We start from the raw sequence: 21,345 nt of genomic DNA, 5'->3' as shown, positions 1-21,345 counted from the left end.
AGTATTTACTCTCTCTCTCTCTCTCTCTAGATACAGTATGTGAGTGATCTTCCATATATTTATGACAATTATAATGGTGTATATAGTGTAAAGGTAAGAGGCATTTGGGAATGGTTATTTGCAGGTATTGTAGGTGTAATAGAAAGCAACAAAACAACAAGGATACCCAACAATAATATAGTAATTCACTATTCAGACACTGGAAGCACAGGAGCTAGATCATTGATCCAGGTTATTTCACTATACCTAGTGGAAATATAATCCTTTAATCCTACTTGAAATTCTCTTATCCTGTGGGAAAAGAGTTATTTTCCATATTCTTTAACACTACCAAGAAATCTTTAAACCTAACTTCAAATTGTTTAGAGAACATAACCCCTGGTGAAGTCATTTATGACGAAACGCATCGGGAATCATTTTTGATCTAATAAATTTTACTGATTTTAATTGTATGGTCTACCATTTAATTGTTGATTGAGGTGGTGGATCACATCAAGCGCACCCTATATCTTTTTCTTCTATCTATCTATTCCATCCTCCACTAACAGGGAGGATTTATAGAGTGCTGCTATAACAAGCAGCGCAAACGAAAGTCTATCCCACTTTTGTTCTATAATAATATAGTAATATTAATACAATAAAAAATGTGATATGGCAAATTGGTACTGTTATAACACAAAACCAAATCTCCCCTATACAATAACAGAGACTTGTAACTGTACTGTGGTAACAGTCTGCAGCTATACTGGAACTACTTCTCTAGTAGTACTGTATTTCAACAATATACTTCACAATATTCACTTTATTCAGCTCGTATTGTGTCTAGTAATTTGTTTCTTATGACATATGCTTTCCAAACACATTGGTAACGTATTGTGCTGGAATTATTTTTATTTTAATATTAATAAATGCTTTTAATTTGATGAGATTTATCTCTATATCTGTTATAATTTCTGCACCAATTAGTTGTTATTATTCTAAGATGATTTTACAGTTGCTTTTTCTGCATGTTTTAAATGTATTATGTATAACATCTCTTCAAATAGGAGCTTGACACTCCTGTAAGTATAGTCTACTGAGTCTGTTGAAGATAAAACACTGATGTGGATTCTGTCAGAGAGCCAGTTTTTGAGACTTCTGACAGAGAACCAGGTCTTCAGAATTAAGGGCCTTTTTCGGAGAAGTACGTAAAACCCAATCAAAAGGTTTAAGGGGTCAAAAGATCAACATGGTCAAAAGGACATGAAAAAGGTTGACATGCAACAGGGCAACAAAATGTCAACATGGTTAAAAGGTCAACTTGAAAAAGGGGGACACATGCAAATGAGTTTTTACACCAATTTTTTTTTTCTCTACATTTTTGGACTTTTTCATACTTCCAAGTGGACCACAATTGATAGTGTGTTGAACACAGTGGAGCGAGGTACAAGGTCCAAAGCATGGCCAGCAAATCAAGTGTATGTGTTACACTAATTGGGTGTCCATGTCAACATTGACATTTTTTTTAGAAAGAAACACATGTCATTGAATTTGTCGACCTTTTGTTCAGTCTGGCCATGTGTTCTGGCCTTGCTGGGACAAACATTTGGCTCCTTCTGAGTTTTTCACCTCAATCATATCATGTCCCCCATTTATCTTCTGTTTTTTTCTACTTTTATGCCCAGTTCTCCTGATGATGTTTTGTTAGTTTTACCTGACAGGTTGTGTTGCTGACTCATTTCTTCTTTGGCTGCTTTACTACAAGATTGCGGGTTTGACAGTTGGGGTTTCTGAGTCACTCATTTGTCTATGAGTACCTAGGACCCATATGGTTTCTAATTGTTCTGTGCTCCCTATTGCTGGGCTGATTAGATGGTTGGGCTTCTGGAGTCTTTGTTGGGACTCTTTTAAGTCGAAGTTGATGATTACGGCTACCCAGTTTGGTGCCCTCAACATCTTTGTGGTTTATTTTAGAGGGTAATTATTTGGGAAAGAGGATAGCTTTCACCTTACTGTATATGACTGTTGGTAAAAGTCTGTCTCTAGGTTTATCTTGTTTGGTTTGAGATGGCATAACAGGTACACTCTCTTCAACGGTGTTTAGTTGGTAGCCTCTTTTCCTGAGGCCATTGATGTCATCTTCCCACTTTGGTCCTTGCCGTGATTATAGAAGTGAACAGGGACTTTTTGAGCTAAGCAACCAGGAGGGCAGTTCACTGATCCATTTTGCTAGTTCATGGCATGGCACCATTTTTTTTTTTTTTTATAAATTCATGAACAGTTTTAACACCATCAAATAGTAGATGAAAATTTCTTAAAGATTTCAAATGCTACTTCTCGGAAGAAAAATGTGTAGTTTTTGTGTATGTTTGTTCTGTTATGGAGGCTTTGGGACAGCCAATGCTGGAAAGATGAGTGATGATTGTTCATATGTCAATGTCCTTCAAAAAGTTAGTATGAAGGACATTTTTTTTAAAGTGGCAATTCTTTACCAGCAAAAACCATGACTTGAAAATGATTGCTACTTAAGAAAACATCTGAGTTTAGCCAGCATCCCAGACCTTCGGTGAACTCTGATGCTATTACATATACCCCATAATAAATGAACTACTGAATTTATACAAAGCTATGGGATGCAAAATGTCTTTCCTTTCCTTTGCTCCAACCTATTGTAGAAAAGGTACCAAGGCAAATGGAGTTCCAGTATGTAGGTTGCTTATTGCTGGACAATGAAAGGAGCCAGAGAGGGCAAAACATGCCAAAAATCATCATCCACAAATTTTTAGATCAGCCAGAATACGTAAGTACTAATTTAATAAAACTTAAAAAATATGCCACAAAAAAATTATGGAGACAATATGAATGCATATTCAAATTCAACACACAAAATACATTTAGACTCTTGTGATTTTTTATTTATTTTTGTAGATCAGTGTTATTATTCAGATATGTTTCATTGACTCCATAACCTAGCATTGGAAATATGGAATCAGAAGAAGAATACTACAATAATATACTGTATAAAGTCACTAGACTAGTGATGTTTATCAAAATACAGTAAGCCAAGTTTATAAATTGGAATGGAGTGTTTGATGGGAATTTATTGTACAAGGAGTAGGGAGGCCAATCCTGATATCAGGATCAATGGGGACCTGGTATTTTGGCCTAAAAATGGCAGAATTTGAATCCCAGTATTGATCATTCCAATTCCGGGATTGTGGGATTAGTGCCCGATAGTAAAATACCGGCAGGCAGCAGGGGATGCAGTTACCATCCCGGCGGTCGGGATCCCGGCGTTCAGAATCCCGACGCCGGAATCCCGACCGCCGAAATGCCGACACTTTCTCCCTCCGTGGGTGTCCACGACACCCCTGGAGGGAGTATAAATTAGTGTGCCGAGCGTAGCGAGCGCAGCGAGCCCGCAAGGGGGGGCGATCCACGTCCCCCCCTTGTCGGCATTTCGGCTGTCAGGATTCCGGCGTCGGGATTCTGAACGACGGGATCCCAACCGCCGGGATTCAATACTGAATCCGGCAGCAGTGCGTATGATAGAAACAGTGTGCTTTAGCAGCATCATGGTGGTGACCGGGCTGCGCAGCGTGACCCCTGATATCACATCACGCTGCACATCATGCCGCTACAACACACTGTTCTGTACTCAAAGAGGGGGGGGTTGAACAATCGCACTGGCATTGTTTATAAGGTAACCCCTTGTTTCAATCAATATTCATAGACTTTATTATGTGGGGTGTGCTGTCACTTCAACACTAATTTGAGCAATAACAAGGGAAGAGAAGAAAGACTGTTATGTGCGTGACGCACTGTTAGGACAAGAAAAAATAATAAAATGTAACCTTTAATTGTTTATTTTAAGATTTGCGACATATAAAAACAATTGCCAAGAAGGCAAAGAGGAAGAAACAAAGTGTTTTTAAAAGAGGGGATATAGATCCTCTCAAATTGAACCCCAATGTCCTGTTCCCAGTGTAATTGCTAGATTAGGTGCGTGTTGCTGTATATCTTACAGTGTGTACCCACTCATGAAATGAACAAATCAGTTACAATTTTCACTTAATTAAGTTACTTTTGTTTAATATTGGTTTATAACACAGATTGCTCCCAAGGACTGTGCAGATAAATTAGGACAGCAAAGTAAATATGTCTGTTAGGTCCTTTTAAACATCAAAAAAGGGTTGCCGCCTAGTATCTGCACAGATATTGCGCAGTGTGTAGCACAGTCTTAAATAATAACAGACTACGGGGCCGGCTGGTAGTACACGTGCCGTATTTCACATCTAAAGTGTACCCGTTAGATCTGATATTGGGAACACAAATCGGCTGTTAGTGTTCTCCGCCGTTTGTTTAGTTCCTCTCCGCAGGGAAAGTGGCTTGTACGTATGCCACTGTTCCCGGCTGTGCTGGTAGTGCGTCGGTGTCTGTGGGGAGATCACAGTCAGTGGTGAGGCTGTGATTCTCCAACTCGCAGACCCGCGTCGTGCTCCGTCACTTGACACTGTGCCTAACAGAGGGACGCACCGGCCGGGTGCTGTATTTGCACTGGCGTGCTGTAATCACATCTGAGTCTTGGGAGACCGTGGTCAGGTTCTGACCCCACAGCTCCTATCAGATGCGCCCTCTGTGAGTGGATACTGTAATGCCCTATACATCAATCAAAATACATTTCATGGGGGAAGGGGACATGGGGAAATTTCACACACTAAGTGTGTCTGGTCAACGCGCGTGTCGCCACCAGCTTCATCAGGACCAACCAGGTGAGTGCCCGGAAGTCCCTTATATACCTACCCCTTCCTGCATACTAATGAGTCAGGGGTTGGTGTGTCCTCAGTTTTGCAGCCCTTAATTGGTCTTTAATTGGTCTCTTGCCTTGCTGCCAGCATTGCTGCAGCCCTTAATTGGTCTTTAATTGGTCTCTTGCATTACTGCCTGTATCAATATCATTAACTGGTATATCTTAACTGCATAAATAATTTGACCCTAAACGGAAAAAAGCAATCATTGAATATGAATGTGTATCACAAGAAATTTGTGTTTCTAAAAAGAGCTACATAGAAAGATATTGAGAACATATTAAAAATTTTAAGAATTGGGGAGAGAGATGAAAGAAAAAGGGGTTTTCCCTTTATTTATGGTACATTCTTTCTATGTTTTTCATTAGACCATCTTATGTTGACGGGTCAGGCCGTGGGGTAATGGTCTTTGATGTTTGCTCGAAAAACAGACCATTTAATGATATCTAGCTAGGATATTTTATATCCATTGATTGATTGTAGCAAGGCAAGAGACCAATGAAAGACCAATTAAGGGCTGCAAAACTGAGGACACACCTGCCCCTGACTCATTAGTATGCAGGAAGGGGTAGGTATATAAGGGACTTCTGGGCACTCACCTGGTTGGTCCTGATGAAGCTGGTGGCGACACGCGCATTGACCAGACACACTTAGTGTGTGAAATATCCCCATGTCCCCTTCCCCCATGAAATGTATTTTGATTGATGTATAGGGCGTTACAGTATCTACTCACAGAGGGCGCATCTGATAGGAGCTGTGGGGTCAGAACCTGACCACGGTCTCCCAAGACTCAGATGTGATTACAGCACGCCAGTGCAAATACAGCACCCGGCCGGTGCGTCCCTCTGTTAGGCGCAGTGTCAAGTGACGGAGCGCGACGCGGGTCTGCGAGTTGGAGAAACACAGCCTCACCACTGACTGTGATCTCCCCACAGACACCGACGCACTACCAGCACAGCCGGGAACAGTGGCATACGTACAAGCCACTTTCCCTGCGGAGAGGAACTAAACAAATGGCGGAGAACACTAACAGCCGATTTGTGTTCCCAATATCAGATCTAACGGGTACACTTTAGATGTGAAATACGGCACGTGTACTACCAGCCGGCTCCGTAGTCTGTTATTATTTAAGACTGTGCTACACACTGCGCAATATCTGTGCAGATACTAGGCGGCAACCCTTTTTTGATGTTTAAAAGGACCTAACAGACATATTTACTTTGCTGTCCTAATTTATCTGCACAGTCCTTGGGAGCAATCTGTGTTATAAACCAATATTAAACAAAAGTAACTTAATTAAGTGAAAATTGTAACAGATTTGTTCATTTCATGAGTGGATACACACTGTAAGATATACAGCAACACGCACCTAATCTAGCAATTACACTGGGAACAGGACATTGGGGTTCAATTTGAGAGGATCTATATCCCCTCTTTTAAAAACACTTTGTTTCTTCCTCTTTGCCTCCTTGGCAATTGTTTTTATATGTCGCAAATCTTAAAATAAACAATTAAAGGTTAAATTTTATTATTTTTTCTTGTCCTAACAGTGCGTCACGCACATAACAGTCTTTCTTCTCTTCCCTTGTTACTGTTCTGTACTCAGTTGCCTGTCCACATGCCTGCCCCCTGTGCAGCTCATCCCAGCCGCCCGGTGATGATGGTCCTGCTACTGCCTGTCACCACCACCATGTAAGTGACAGTGCAGTGCAGGGCAGGAGGGATAGTGGTTTGATGACATTGATGTACAGGGCAGGTAGTTGGGGGGGGGGGGGGGGTTATCAGGGAGGCCAATCCGAGGATTGAGCATTTTTCAATCCCGAATCCCAGGATTAAAAAAAATGCCCTGGAATTGGCATCCATAACAAGGACTAATAAGAATAGATGACCAATGAAGACATCACAAAAATCATTGGAAATGGAGGGTCTCCTTATGCCTGGGAAAAATAATCAGTTCACTGAATGAAGCTTTGCTTCTTAATAGGGTGGAAATAATTACATAAAATGCACTAAAATGGCAGACTCATACAGTATGTGTTATCATGAATACATTAAGGGACTGATTTGCATTTTAAACTTTTATTTTAACGCTTTGACATATGCAAGTATGTATTTGTCTTAGAGAACAGTATGTAGATTTAATACTCTTTATTTACTCATTAATGTTTCTTTGAAAACACTCCATTGGGTAAAATGTATGTTGATAAGCTTTGATTTTGATAACCCATTGCTTTGTGTGGCCTTCAACTTCCTACGGTATCAAAGTAAAAACAAAAATCATTGGAATAGACTTCTTATGTACACTCTCTGCCTGTAACGTATATACAGCATTTGTACAATTGACTTGGTATTATTTCTTTGTTGAAACATGCACTTACATTTCTAGTAAGGGGCCAGCAGAGACAAAAAGTACATTATTCTATATTTGTTGTTATGGCAATAAGACGCAATGGGAATCTCACAGCAAATAACTCACCGTCAATGACTTCTTCCGAGAAAAATTGTTCTGAGAAATGAACACATACGCTAAAAAAAGACACAAAACATTCATAACATCACACAGTGTTTTTCTTGATTTGTGTTCTGCAAAGTAATCTATCATATTGTTTTTCTAGAAGCAATTGTATTGCAGTTTTATTTGAAGATGTGAGAAGATATGTGGACACTAATCACTATATTTTGTTCAGTCTGGCCAGTTTATGGGCGGTATTCAATGAGCCAGAATCGCCAAGTTTTATGGCGATTCTGTGTTTTTTTCATGTGTGCCGGCGATTTTATGAGCTGTATAAGCGAATCACCCTATTCAATGACCTATAATCGCCGTTGAGGACCGGTGAATGAAGCACCAATCGCCAAATGTAATTCTCTAAAAATCGCCGTTTTTAGTCTATAGGATTTTGCATGGGGAATCGACGGTAGTCGAGGGGAATCGCCAAAAGTGTATTCAATGTGAAGTTGGCGATTCCTTTTTCTTGTTACATATCGCCGTTCCTCACCGAGTGTCCCTCGTCATTTTTTTCTGGTGAACTTTGATAGGAACATGTCAAATAATTGGTTTTAAGTGTTCTATTTAACTGTGCAAGTGTAATGTATTATTATTTGCTGCCCTTGTGTGATGTGATGGTCGTAGAAGTGCTATACAAATATATATTTATTTTTTTGAGGTATTTTTTTTTTCTCCCACAAAGCACTGTTCTTACCCATGGTGCACCTCACTTACCCATGATTCTCCTCCCCACCTCACTCCTTCGTTTGCCCTTTGTGCAGATTACCCCGATTTTGCCGTCTGCAGTATTGGAAGCGTTTATTCAGGGTAATTTGCATTTCTCTTGCATTTCACTGCATTTTTTTAAACACTGACGACATTACTGACGCTGTTTTGGGAAACGCAGGGTTGGCTGAGAATCGCCGTTAGGGCCGGCGATTCTCAGCCACGTTGAATAGGGTGACTCGGCGACTCCACACGAATCCCCATGCATGGCGATTGGCAGCAAAAAACCGGCGATTGGCTGGCGAATGAAAAAACTGAATCGCTGTGACAAACGATTCAGCTCATTGAATACCGCCCTATGTGTTTCCTGGTTTTGAAATAAGGCTTGTAATAAAAAAAATTTGAGCAATATTTATTTATATATTAACAGTTTCTTATATAGCACACTCATTTTCCACAGTGCTTTACAGAACATTGTCACCTTACCAGATGAAAATGAGTTCTCAAAAATGTAATACAGAAGGTTTGCTAATTCCTCCCTTAATTCCATTAGAACCATAGGATGAATCCCGTCCGGACCTGGGGATTTTTTTGTTTTGATTTTGCTGAATCTCTTTTTTATCTCATCTTTCGTAAATTCAATATGAAGTTCTAGCTGGCGTGTCACATTTCTGGTACCTGTGGGTCCCACTGTCTGCACCTCACTAGTAAACACTGATGATAAAAATGTGATTAAGAAGTTCTGCTTTTTCCTTATCCTCAGTAAAGCTATTTCCGTTAATATTGGTTAATGTGCCTATGGTCTTTTTTATTTTGCTATTTATGTATTTCAAAAACTTCTTGGGATTCTCTATGCTCTCTTCATTTTCCCTTTTAGCTACTTTGATTACCCCTTTACAAATGCCTCCTCGTTCCCGTTAGAATGCACCTGTCTAATTATTTACTGCTGTCCTTACTTTTTTGTCCAACCATGGTGGCTTTTCCCTATTGATTTTACCCCTATATTTTTTACATTTTTTAGGGTTTCCCACATTTCCTCTGCATTTTCCCCTCAATGCTTCCCACTCAATCTATTTTAAAGATCCCTGAATACTGTAATTCAAAGTTTACTTTCCTTTACTTTTATAATTGAGCTGGTCCTGTATGTTTTTTTTTTTTTTTTACAGAAGTTTATATCTAGTGAGAATATGTTGTGGTCACTGTTTTCCAGTTGTTCTATTACTATGTTATTTGAAACGAAATCTATATTATTTGTTAACAATAAATCCAATAATGCCCTGTTACAAGTTGGTGCTCCAAATGATTGTGTGATAAACTGATCCTTGAGTAAGTTTGGGGACCAACTGCTTTCAGCTGACATACTGGTCTCATTTGTCCAGTCGATGTCTGGAAAGTTAAAATCACCCATAATAAATACCTGCCCCAGATCTGATTTTTGATTTGGTCTAAAAGTAGTGCTTCATCCCTTTCATTAATGTTAGGTGGTCTGTAACATATTTTCCGTTACAGACCTCAGTATTATCCTCAGCTATCCCCGAGCTCATTTCATTCCCACCTTTGTTTTAAGTTTGTTCTTACAAAAAGGTACACCATCCTTCTATTTTCCCTGTCTTCTCTGAAAAAAAGATAGATCCTGACATGTTTATAGCCAACCATGTGACTCGTTGCTCCATGTTTTTGTTAATGTAATTTTATCAATCATCCCTTGCATTCACGGTTTCCAGTTTCCCAATTTTGCCTGCCAAGCTTCTCTCATTGGCCAATAAGCATTTCAGTTTACTTTCTTATTTTTCCCCTTACAAGGTTTGTTTATGTTCTTGATGTTCTACTGATTTCTTACTAAATCTATTTTTCTCCCTGACCCCCTTCTCCAACCTTCAGTCTCTCGCTTTCACATTCCTAACTACTCTGTCTTTCTAGCCCATAGTTTCTTTCTGTATCCCGATTTATGTCTAGTTTAAAGACTCCTCCAACCTTCTAACCATCCTGCCTCCTAGCACTCCAGCCCCTTTCTATTCAGGTGCAATCCATCGGTGCTGTATAGATGGCCCCCATTTGAAAAGTCCAACTAGTGCTCTAGGAACCCGAACCCCTCTATCCTACACCATCCCTTTAGCCACGCCTTAAGCTCCATAAATTCCCTCTGTCTTCCTATACAGGTTGAGTATCCCGTATCCAAAATGCTCGGGACCAGGAGAATTTTGGATAACGGATTATTCCGTATTTCGGAATATTTTAATATTTCAATGATGTATTTTGAAGTATCTTGCATTTATGCTGTATAAACACATCAAACACATGAAATGCACATAAATATATTTTATTTGTTCAAAAAACAAGGTTTCAAAACATGAAACAAAATTTGTGTACTATCTCAGATACTGAATTTGAATGCCAAGCAATCATTTTCTTGTACATATATAGTGCCAGTTACATATCATGTCCCTCGTAGTGCTGTTACAAATGTCCCCAGTGAGTTTTTAGCAAAAAAAAAATATTTTTTCACTTTCAGGAATGTACGGTTTTTGGAATAATTCGGATAACGGATATTTGGATACGGGATACTCAACCTGTACTAGATTTAATCCAAAATCTCAATGTAATATGCTCTGTTATTAAGAACACAATGTAAATATGTGAATATTATACATTACAGATTTTTCACTTATGTAGATCTGCAAAAATATTAAAATATAAAAGTATGATGCACACAAACAAACTTGCAGTTCTGCAGTTACAATTGTTAACAAAACAGCCTAATAATAGTACTGGTTGGATATTTAATGTTTTACATTTAATGTTATTGCCATTTTAAATCCCACGACCAGAACCGCTGATTGCCTAAATATAACCTTGGGTCACAAAATTACAGAAATAATATACATAAAGAATTACCTTACAAATCAGCTGTTGATCTATGTCTAAGTTGCTACTATGATGGTTATTAAACAGCTACAAGTCCCCAAGGGGCTCTTTGGAAATTATTTATTACAAATTCCACTCAGTTGCAGAATAAACATTGATCCCTAACCCTATGGCTACACAATAGTAAATTAATAGTATAAGGGATACTCCTTCCTAACTGTCTACCCCATCTGTGCCAACCCTTGTTGTCTGCACCTCCCCTTTGGAATGTAAGCTCTAATGAGCAGAACCCTCTTCCATCATAACTGTTAGAATTATTAATGTTTTTATATATGATGCCACAAGTATTCCACAGTGCCTAATAAAATACATAAACAAATAAGCAATACACGAAAACAAATACTTAGAAAAAAAAGTAAATGGTATATAAACATTGTTACATCAGGGGACAGAATCCTGAAAAAATCTAGGGTGGCAGAAACTAAAATAGTCTGATAGTGGAAAAAGTACATAAAGTTGAGTGGGCCCTGCTTGTGAGATCTTACATTCTGAAGGGGAGGTTCAGACAGACCGTAGTGACACAGATAAGGTTGTCTGAGCTTGGAGAAGACTGTTTTTTGAAGAAGTGGGTCTTGAGAGCCCTTTTAAAATGTTATAGATAGGCGGAGAGTCTGGTAGAGAGAGGGAAAAAAATTCCATTGGTGCGAGGCACCACAGCAAGAATCTTGGAGGAAGGAATGGGAGGAACTAACCCAGTTGGCAGGAGAGAAGGCATTTTTGTGTAGAGCGAAGAGGATGGGTATGAGTGTAAAGAGAGGATAAGGTCAGATATGTAAATGGAAGAGGAATGGGTAAGGGCATTGTGAGTGTGAGAAGCTTGAATTGGATTCAGAAGGGGGAGTGAAGCAAATGTAGGGCTCGTAAGAGGTAGACGTAATACTTTTGGAAAGGAAGATGAGCCAGGCAACAACATTTGAGTGGAGAGAGGGATTTGTCAGGTATGTCAGATAGGAGGAGGTTACAGTGTGATTCTACTACATTTACATTAAACAATACAAATGTGGCTTAATGAGTCCTGTTGGAGAAAGTGCGCTATACAAATAAAATGTACTTACTTAATGCATATATATTGAAATCTCTACATGTTCAATCATTGCAACAGCATTAATTAAGAACTCATATAATATGAAATAAATTAATATTAAAACTTAAATTTATTTTATACCCAAATCCATATTCATGTGTTAGTTTTACGTTTCTATTTTGAGCATGAACCCTCTGAGTGTCAATATCTCTGTGAGAGATATGCAAAATATCCGCTAAAAATACCAGCGTTGCTCACATTTGTTATATAAATTCAAATAAAAAATGTTGTGTAAAAGATTAGATCTCCTATATAAGGTACCGTATTTTTCGGCATATAAGACGACTTTTTCCCCCAGAAAAAAATGCCTCCAAGTGGGGGTTCGTCTTATACGCCGGGTGCACTTTGGGATCAGGGGTTAAAGTGAGCCCGGAAGGGGGCGGAAAGGTTCAGCCTCCGTCCGGTCACCTTGCCCCGCTGTGTCAGTGTCCCTGCCTGCAGCTTTGCTATAAGAGACTGCCGGGCAGAGCGATGCAAACCTGGGTGTCTTTATTATCTAACCCTACCCGGGACTATGCAGCATGGCGTGGCTATTTAAAATGACGCGCCGGGCCTGGCAGCCAATCAGGCAGCTCGTGACTCTCGAGCCAATCAGAGCTGCTTGCCTTGATTGGCTGCTACGCCGTAAGCCGGGCCCGGCGCGTCATTTTAAATAGCCGCTCCGTGCTGATAAGTCATGGGTAGGGATAGATAATAAAGACAGCCAGGTTTGCATCGCTCTGCCCGGCAGTCTCTTATAGCAAAGCTGCAGGCAGGGACAGACAGCAGCAATGGCGGGCTGAGCTGGGGGGCAGGGTGCCAACTTCCCCCCCCAGGCCACTACAATAACCCATCAGTAGGGTCACCGCAGCCTGTCACCTTCATGGTGTCAAGAAACCCCTGGCACAGAGCAAGAAACCCCTGGCACAGAGCAAGAAACTCCTGGCATCGAGCAAGAAAACCCTAGTAATGAGCATGTAGGTAAGCAGCACTTATGTGGCATAATATGTAAGGGGCATTACCGTATGTGGCATATTGTGTAATGGGGAATATGTTGTGTTGCATAATGTATAATGTGTGTTTTATTTGGTGTGTGGAAGGTGTGCGGAAGAGGGGGTAGTCTTATACGGCGAGTATGTAACAAACTCTATATTTTGAGTGGAAATGTTGGGGGGTCGTCTTATACGCCCAGTTGTCTTATACGCCGGCATATACGGTAAACATTACAGGTGATTATGATGAATAAAAATGCTTCCTTGCCAATTTTCACACCAATTTTGGCAAATTCACTTGGCACTTAAAGGGTTAAGTAATATCCGTATCTTCAATAAATAATGGAGGTTAATGATATGGTTAATGATATGGATTTTTAATCAGCTGTCATTTTCAGGCTGAAAATAGCAGTCACATAAAAGTATTCTATTCCAGGGTCGCAACTAGAGGGGTTAGGGGATCACATGCCTTGGGTGCTGGATGTGATACCCATATGTGCAGAGGGGAGATTTGAGATGGAGCGGAGAAAAATTATTGATGAAAATTTCTGGCCTGGCAACTGTATAGACAGGTTTATACTGGAACACAAAGTTAGGAAATATAATGTTCTACAGCCTTTGTGGAACAATACATCTCAATGTAATTAGCCAGTCATATGCTGGCATGGTAGATTAGATAACATGTGGGTGTACTGAGCTCGCTGTACTACAAATACCAGCATTCCATCAAATGGCTGGAAATGGCAGAATACTAAGTTTGATAGTCATATATCAAGTGGAGATTACCTCAGGAGCAAGTCTCTAAACAAATAAACAAAATGTTGAAATTTTATAAATATTGTTGATCTATTTAAATTTACATTTTACTCCTCATTTATCTGACTGGAAAATTCTAAAAATGGAAACAGATTCCGTTTCCAAATGATATAGTCAGTAAACAAAGTAATTTATATATGCACATTTACCATATTTTGTTCCTCTACATGTTGACACAGTAAGGTGATCCTGATTTAAACACCACTGTAACGTAAGGATTGCATACAGAGTTTAAAGAGAATAAATACAGGAGAAAATTTATGGGCTCCAACAGAAAAAAAACTCAGAAAACATGAAAGGTAGATGAGAATGGAATCTATTTACCTAGATTCTCTGTTTATATTTATGGTCTATGTATAAATTATACTAAAGCTGGGCTGGGATTAGCGAGCATCATCTGAGAACAATTTTTTCTGTACTACCAGTTTAGATATTTCAGTGACTTTCTGAAATTGCCTTATATTTTTTTCTTAAGAAGCATTTCCTTACTTAAGAAGCATTTCCTTACTTTCGAAAAATAGTGATTCAGTAAAAATGACAGAAACACATTTTTTTATTTTCTAATTTACCAATATTTAAATTGTTTTAGAGTATAAGATTCCCAACAAAGTCACAAAATACAAAGATGTTTTTTAAATGTATTTCAGCAATTATTTCAAATGTAGCAAGTCTGTCTTTTAATGATACAGATTTTAAATTGTCAGTTAATTTTAGTGTTTCATCAATGAACATAAAAATGATTATTTTTACAATTTAAAATACTTTTTACATATTCTGCATAGTCTATGACATTCATAACTACATTTAACAAACTGCAGCATTGCACATTTACAAAGAGAAGATGATCATTTGAATCTATAGATTGTAAGCTTGCAGCAGGGCCCTCCTACCTCCAAGTCTGTCTGTTGTTACCCAGTTTGTCTTATCACTGTCTACTATTGTAAAGCGCAACGGAATCTGCTGCGCTATATAAGAAACTGTAAATAAATAAATAAATAAATGTACAATTACAGTACACATATTTAAATAGAAAGTGAAAGGAACATGAGAATTTAATCTGGGCAATTCTAAATTCAAACACTATATACTGTATTATCTTAATATGATTGAAAATCAGAGAGTACAGTAGCTTCTAAAATACTGTATTTTGATACATGCACTTAAATATGACAAGTACTCAGGAGCTGATTAGGATGGCAAAAAAGACCATAAATGGTCAGCTGGCCATAAATCATAAATATTAAAATTGCATTCCTATTTTACACATTTATGCCTATTTTTTAATTTAACATATTTAGGGAGACATCGGGGGTTATAGAGTGTGGGTTCTACATGCCTACTACATACCTCCACCACTTATCATGATAGGCCCTTGGAATTTTGCACAAAGTAAATTATTTTTGGTGGTAAATAAATAATGCAAAGATAAATATAAATCTCTAAGAGATTTATAAATGTATATAATAATACCACCCTTGCTGCAAGTGATCTTAGAATCTAGTCACAGATCCCATCTGATTATAAAGAAAGAGAAAGAGGATGTTTGATCACTGCATCTGATGTGATTGTATTTTAGATTTTTTATTGTTTTTGTTTTAGAAAAGCCCAATCACATTTCCCATGTGAGCTGTGGATGGGGGCATGAGAAGTTCGATCTGGTTTACTCTGCTGGTGCCATGCACTATAGTTCTATGTTGATGCACTGTGGTGATTTCAACCCCCAGCTTTGGTATGTGACCTTCAACCATATGCTACTGTGAATGGCTGCATAAAAAGTATTTTAATAGATACCTGCATTATGGAGCCACCTCTTTCTATAAATTGAATACAAAATTACAGATTAATAAAACAGGAAGGGGGTAACATATCATTTAAAACTCTTGGATGAAGAGTATCCAATCTATTAATCCAAGTTGCTTCCCTTCTCAACAATATCGCACTTCTATCACCAAATAGTTTAGTGACATAATGTGATCTATCGGGTTGGGATCGTTTAGTCTACAGCATATTGGTCAACAAGCATTAGGTTGACACAGTTAGGTCGACACGGGGAAAGGTCAACATTGTTTTAGGTCAACATGGGACAATGGCGACATGGGTCAAGGTCTACATGGGTGTAGGTCAACAGTCAAAAGGTCGACATGGGGTTTTTCACTGTTTTTTGACCCGGCATATGTTGGCTCAAAAAACAGTGGAAAAACCCCATGTCGACCTTTTCACTGTCGACCTACACTGTCAACCTAACGCTTGTGTCGACCTAATGACCTGTCGACCTACACCCATGTCGACCTAGACCCATGTTGACCTTGACCCATGTTGCCCTATCCCCATGTCGACCTAACGGTGTCAACCCAATGCTTGTCGACCAACATGCTGTAGACCCAATCACCATATCCCGATCTATCATACTAAATCTTAAAATGGCTAGACTATGTTTGGCCTCCAAAAAATGATGAGCGACCTGTGAATCACTTTGTAAGCTAGTGAAAGGTGTGCGAATAGATGACTGATGGACAGACATATGTTCAAATTTCCTCCAGGTCTTACCCATGTTTGTAAGCCCACACAGGCAAACAATCTGGTATATGACATACATACTTTCCCAGGTAAGATGATGTCATTTAGAATACTTGTTGTGCATATTTAGGTATGAAAAGGTATCTCCTATGATCAGATATTTGCAACTTGTACAGGGACATTTAAGACAGTCAACCTACTGACTATCTACACACTGTAGATCTATTAACCTGATACAAAAGAATATGATGTGATCCACAATAATGGGGTTCCTGAAGAATGTACTGTATAATTTTCAACATCAAACATGTATCAGTTTGCATATGGTGGGGCTTCTGATGAGCCCATAGCACATCCTATTGCCAGCAGGAAATAACCTGAAGACATTTTTACAAAGAATTACCTCCAGCATCTGCACTGCTAGGTGGATTATAATCTGTTAATCATAAACAAAAGATTTCAAAGCCTGGCAAGCAATTGTCATGCATGATAGGATATTTATTTTACTGTTTCAAGAACCTCAATGTCATGTAATATAAAGTTTTAATCCTCTCATTGTTAGATATTGTATGTCAACAGTCTGTTTCTATCACAGCTGCCAGATAGGTTCTCGGATTAGGATGCAATCTCTCTAAAGAACAATTTAAATAAACTGGAGGATTGAACAGCAAAATGGAAGATGAGGTTTAATATTGAAAAATGTAAGGTTATGCATTTTGGGACCAGAAACAACCAGGTTCAAGCGCACAATCTATCAATTAAATCAGGGAAGCATTAATGGAGAAGGATTTGGGGGTTTTGATAATATGGAACACTAAAGTTGTGGCAGTGCAGTCTAGGATGTGTTAAGAGCAGCTGAAGGGCCACGTATAGCCAACCCTGTTCTCAGTGGCCTAACTAAAAATTTTGCTCCCCCCTGCCAAAAAGTTTGTGGTGCCCCCCCCAACCCCCCCCCCCCCAGGAGAGAGGCAGAGAGACCAGCAGACACTGCTACTTCCCCTGGCTCCAACGCATCCCAGGTCGCCCCAGCACGCCCATCGGCCCGCCCATCCTGTACACAGTACCCAATAGCCAGCTCTGTGTAAAGTCAATTGAATCAGTGGATTTGTCCTCTCTGTCCTGGCCGCACCCACGCTGTGGCTGACTCAACTCCAGTGCTCAGCCAGTGGGCAGCAGCATATTAGTGTGTCGAGCGGGTGCCAGCGTCCACACAGACCCCACTGCCGATTGCTCCCCCAAGCGGCAGCTGGGGCTGCCTTACAGTAGTTACGCCACTGCCTGTTCTATAGGCTACTGAGGACGGGCATGTTAAACATTTTTGGTCCATCAGTTGATTACTTTGTTTGTTCAACTTGGCCATTCATTTATGTTAGCTTTGGATGTATTCAGTTGGCTAAATATAGTTTTTGACATGCTCTTCACATTTTTCCCCAAAAGTTTACTGGAGACTTTATTACATTTTCATTTTCCTTTTACATAAATCATTTTTTTGGAACAAGTTTGTAGTAAAATCTTGTCAGCAACTATATCATCACTTAATATTAAAAGAGCTGTAATTAAAAATCATGTTTTATGTTTGTTTATAGTTTAATAGCAACTTCTCTGGCGCAATCAACCCTGAAAAGTTATCTTGCCATGTCTAAACTCAGTTCTAAAGACAACTGAAATTAAGCTACTCTTTCTTGTCCATAAATATTTTACATTGTTTACACTGGAAACCGTTTTACAAACTGATATGTCTGAAATGTAGCTGACAATTCTATGGGAATGCTCCTTTGGCGTTCCCAGCTGGTTTAGCTGCCATATATCTCAGAGAATACTAAACTGTCTGGTTTCCACAAATATTTTTATACATATTTGTGAAATTATTAAAATTTAGACCATTTACAGTCTATTTTAATAAGTTCAACTTTGTAAAAAAACACAGAGGAGAAATTATACCATGAGTATAATCTCAGTTCTCCTGGGGTGCTTAGTTTAAGGAACAAGATGGGTAAGATGACCAAATATGGGGAGGAGCAGAGGTTTTCACAGCAAAGGGGAAGACCCGGTGTCAGAATGGGTCTTTCCCTTTAAAGGGCCCACCATGGAATACAGTGATAGGGGCTCATGTGCTAGATAAAGACTTGCCCAGATCCCAAATCCTTAATTAATTGCTTGATGGCGTGGGCTTCTATAACAGGGAGGCAATGAAAATGTAATATCCCTGCTATTGTTCCAGACTAGGGAGTGCACAGCTGGTGTACTACAGGTAGGTTTACCATACGTTCCTTGTAAACTGGGACACTCAAGAATTACACAAAAGTAGTTACACTAGCTGATGACCCGATTTTTCCATAGGAATCAATGTTAAAATGGACTGAGTCCATTTTAACATGGAATTCAATGGGAAAAATGGGTCCTTTTCATACCCCTACTATCCAAGTGGGCATGGAGTTGGATATAAACCTGTGGCGAGCGTAGCGAGCCACCGAGCCCGAAGTGTGGCGAGCGTAGCGAGCCCCGCGAGGGGACACAGAATACCGTCCCCTCGCGGGGCTCGCTTCGCTCGCCACGCTTCGGGCTCGGTGGCTCGCTGCGCTCGCCACAGGTTTATATCCAACTCTACATTATTAAACCCCCTAATTACATAAATATCCTCACACATCTTTGGTTAAAAAACAGCCCTTGTTAGCAAGCTACAGTAGATTGCTTGTAAATCTAGCATTGTTTTTTTTTTTTTGCATCCTTTTTACCGAAAATGAGTCTGTAAATAGATGTGAACAGATGCACGAGAAGAATGTGCTGATTAATTTGATTATTGGCACTTGTATATCTGTGCTTGACTGAGGGGTAGATGTATCAACAGTTAATAATCTTATTTTCACTCATTAAGAATTGTACTCCAGACAGTTGGCCCCTAACTGCCATGTGTTGATGGTTAGGAGCTGACTAGCTGGAGCACCCTTTTTCTTTTGTAACAAGTGATGACAAGAATATCTCTTAAATCTGCCCTTATGTCTCTAAGGGCCAGATGTATCAAGATTCAAAGAGTGATAAAGTATAGAATGATAATCAAATAGCCAATCAGCTCCTACCTGTCACTTTTCAATCCCAGCCTGTAACATGACAGTTAGTAGATGATTTGCTGGTTTTTTACCACTCTCCATTTTATCACTTTTTGAAGCTTTATACATCTGGCCCCAAATCTGTATATGAAGTTCTACCAATGGGTGGATTAAGGGGCGAATGGGCCTGGAGCTGGAAATGATCAAGGGCCTATTTTGAGAAGTGGCGGAGGTGAGGCCAATGCCATATAGGCATGTAGAACCCATACACTATACTCCAAGAGTCTTTCTAAATATATACAAGTACAAACAGTACATAAATGTGTAAAATAGGAAGGCAATTTTAATACATATAATTTATTGCTAACCATATGGCCAGTGGTGTCTGTCTGGGGCTCATCATTCTGTCATGATCATGGGCCTATTTTTATGTGCAGCTGCAGCTCCATACACCCCACTGTTAATCTAGTGCTGAGTGATACAACAATTGTTTTCTAGGACAAGTTTGGTTCTGCTCTGTATACAAACGTAATATACACAATATACTAGTGTCATGTTCTGTATCAAATGCATCAGGACTTCCAGGGACCTGATGGGATCAGGTCCCTGTTGCATTGAATTGGGACTAAGATGCATTTTCAGCAAAAAAAGTTGTCCATCATTAGCAGATTTGAATGAGACCCGGAGGCACACGTATGCCAGACGTGTTGTGCTGCATGGCATATTGAGGCTAGATGTATAGGAGTCATCTGTACCTCCCTCAAGTCAATTTCTTGAAAACAAGATGTAAGTACAGTTGGAGACGCTCTTATTAGAGCGACTCCTGGCAATTGTATCACCGTGCTCCGCCCCCCACTAACAGTATGGGGCTTACACGCACGAGATGCACTCGTGCCCCATTCTGTAGGAAGACCCTGCAGCTGTCTCCCACCGCTGCCCATCTCGCCTGCTCTGCCCCGCATGCTGCTCGCATTCTGCCTCGCATGCTGCTCGCATTCTGCCTGTCTCCCTTAAGCAGAGACTGGCAGGGAAGCACCCTGTTCCCGCTCCCCACCACCTTGCTGACACCGCTCACGTGTCCCCGTCAGCCAGCCCGCCGTCCACCGGCCTGCAACAGCACATGAAATCTGACATATAGATTTAAAGTCTGGACACTATGCGCTGAATATGGTGCCTGCAGCACAGATCACTAAAGTTACTCCCCCAGTAACAAAGGCATAGATAATAATACAAAAGATAAGTGATTTTTGTGCGCTGGCACTGTTCCAGGAAAACACCGTGAGATAGAGGTTTAGTGATAAATAATAGCAAGAAAGAAATAATACTCTCCTTGTACTGAATTTCTTCACCTCTCAAGAGGCTCTCCAATGTTTGATATGGTGGAGATATGTGGAAGATAAGATTTATAACATAGTGTGATATTGTCACAACATTTTATTCACACAAAAATTCACAGATCATATAAAATCACCCTATATATATATATATATATATACAAAGCAACCCTGTTGCTTTATATGATACATCAAAAGTGGAGGTTTACCAGATTCTGGATTTTTAAGCGCCTGTAGAATAGATGTTGTTATTCTAAAAATGCCCAGGTTCTCTGGAAAACCATAGGTCTCAGGTGCCTCAAAGGTCCAGGTCTGGTCAGAGTCCTCCTGTGGTGATAAACTCCAGGCTGCTGCAACGCGTATCGGGACCAAGTGTCCCTTCCTCAGGCAGGTACTGCACCTTTGGAGGGCATATATATATACATATATATATATATATATACTGTTTGGTGGCAGCCCGGCACTCTCCCCTCTGGTTCAATGTGCCCCGGTGCCTTCCCGGAGGGAATAGGTAGGCTGGTAATGATGGGCGGCACTCCGAGGAAACTTCCAAAGATTTTAATAACGTGAGACAGAAACCAACGTTTCGGGTGCGGTAACCCCTTTGTCAAAGAGCTCAATCAACAGCGATATATATGCCCTCCAAAGGTGCA

The sequence above is a fragment of the Crinia signifera genome, chromosome 2, assembly GCF_055691185.1.
Source record: "Crinia signifera chromosome 2, ASM5569118v1, whole genome shotgun sequence".
In the NCBI taxonomy this organism is placed as follows: Eukaryota; Metazoa; Chordata; class Amphibia; order Anura; family Myobatrachidae; genus Crinia; species Crinia signifera.
The sequence above is the reverse complement of the archived record's forward strand: the minus strand, read 5'-3'. Positions refer to the sequence as shown.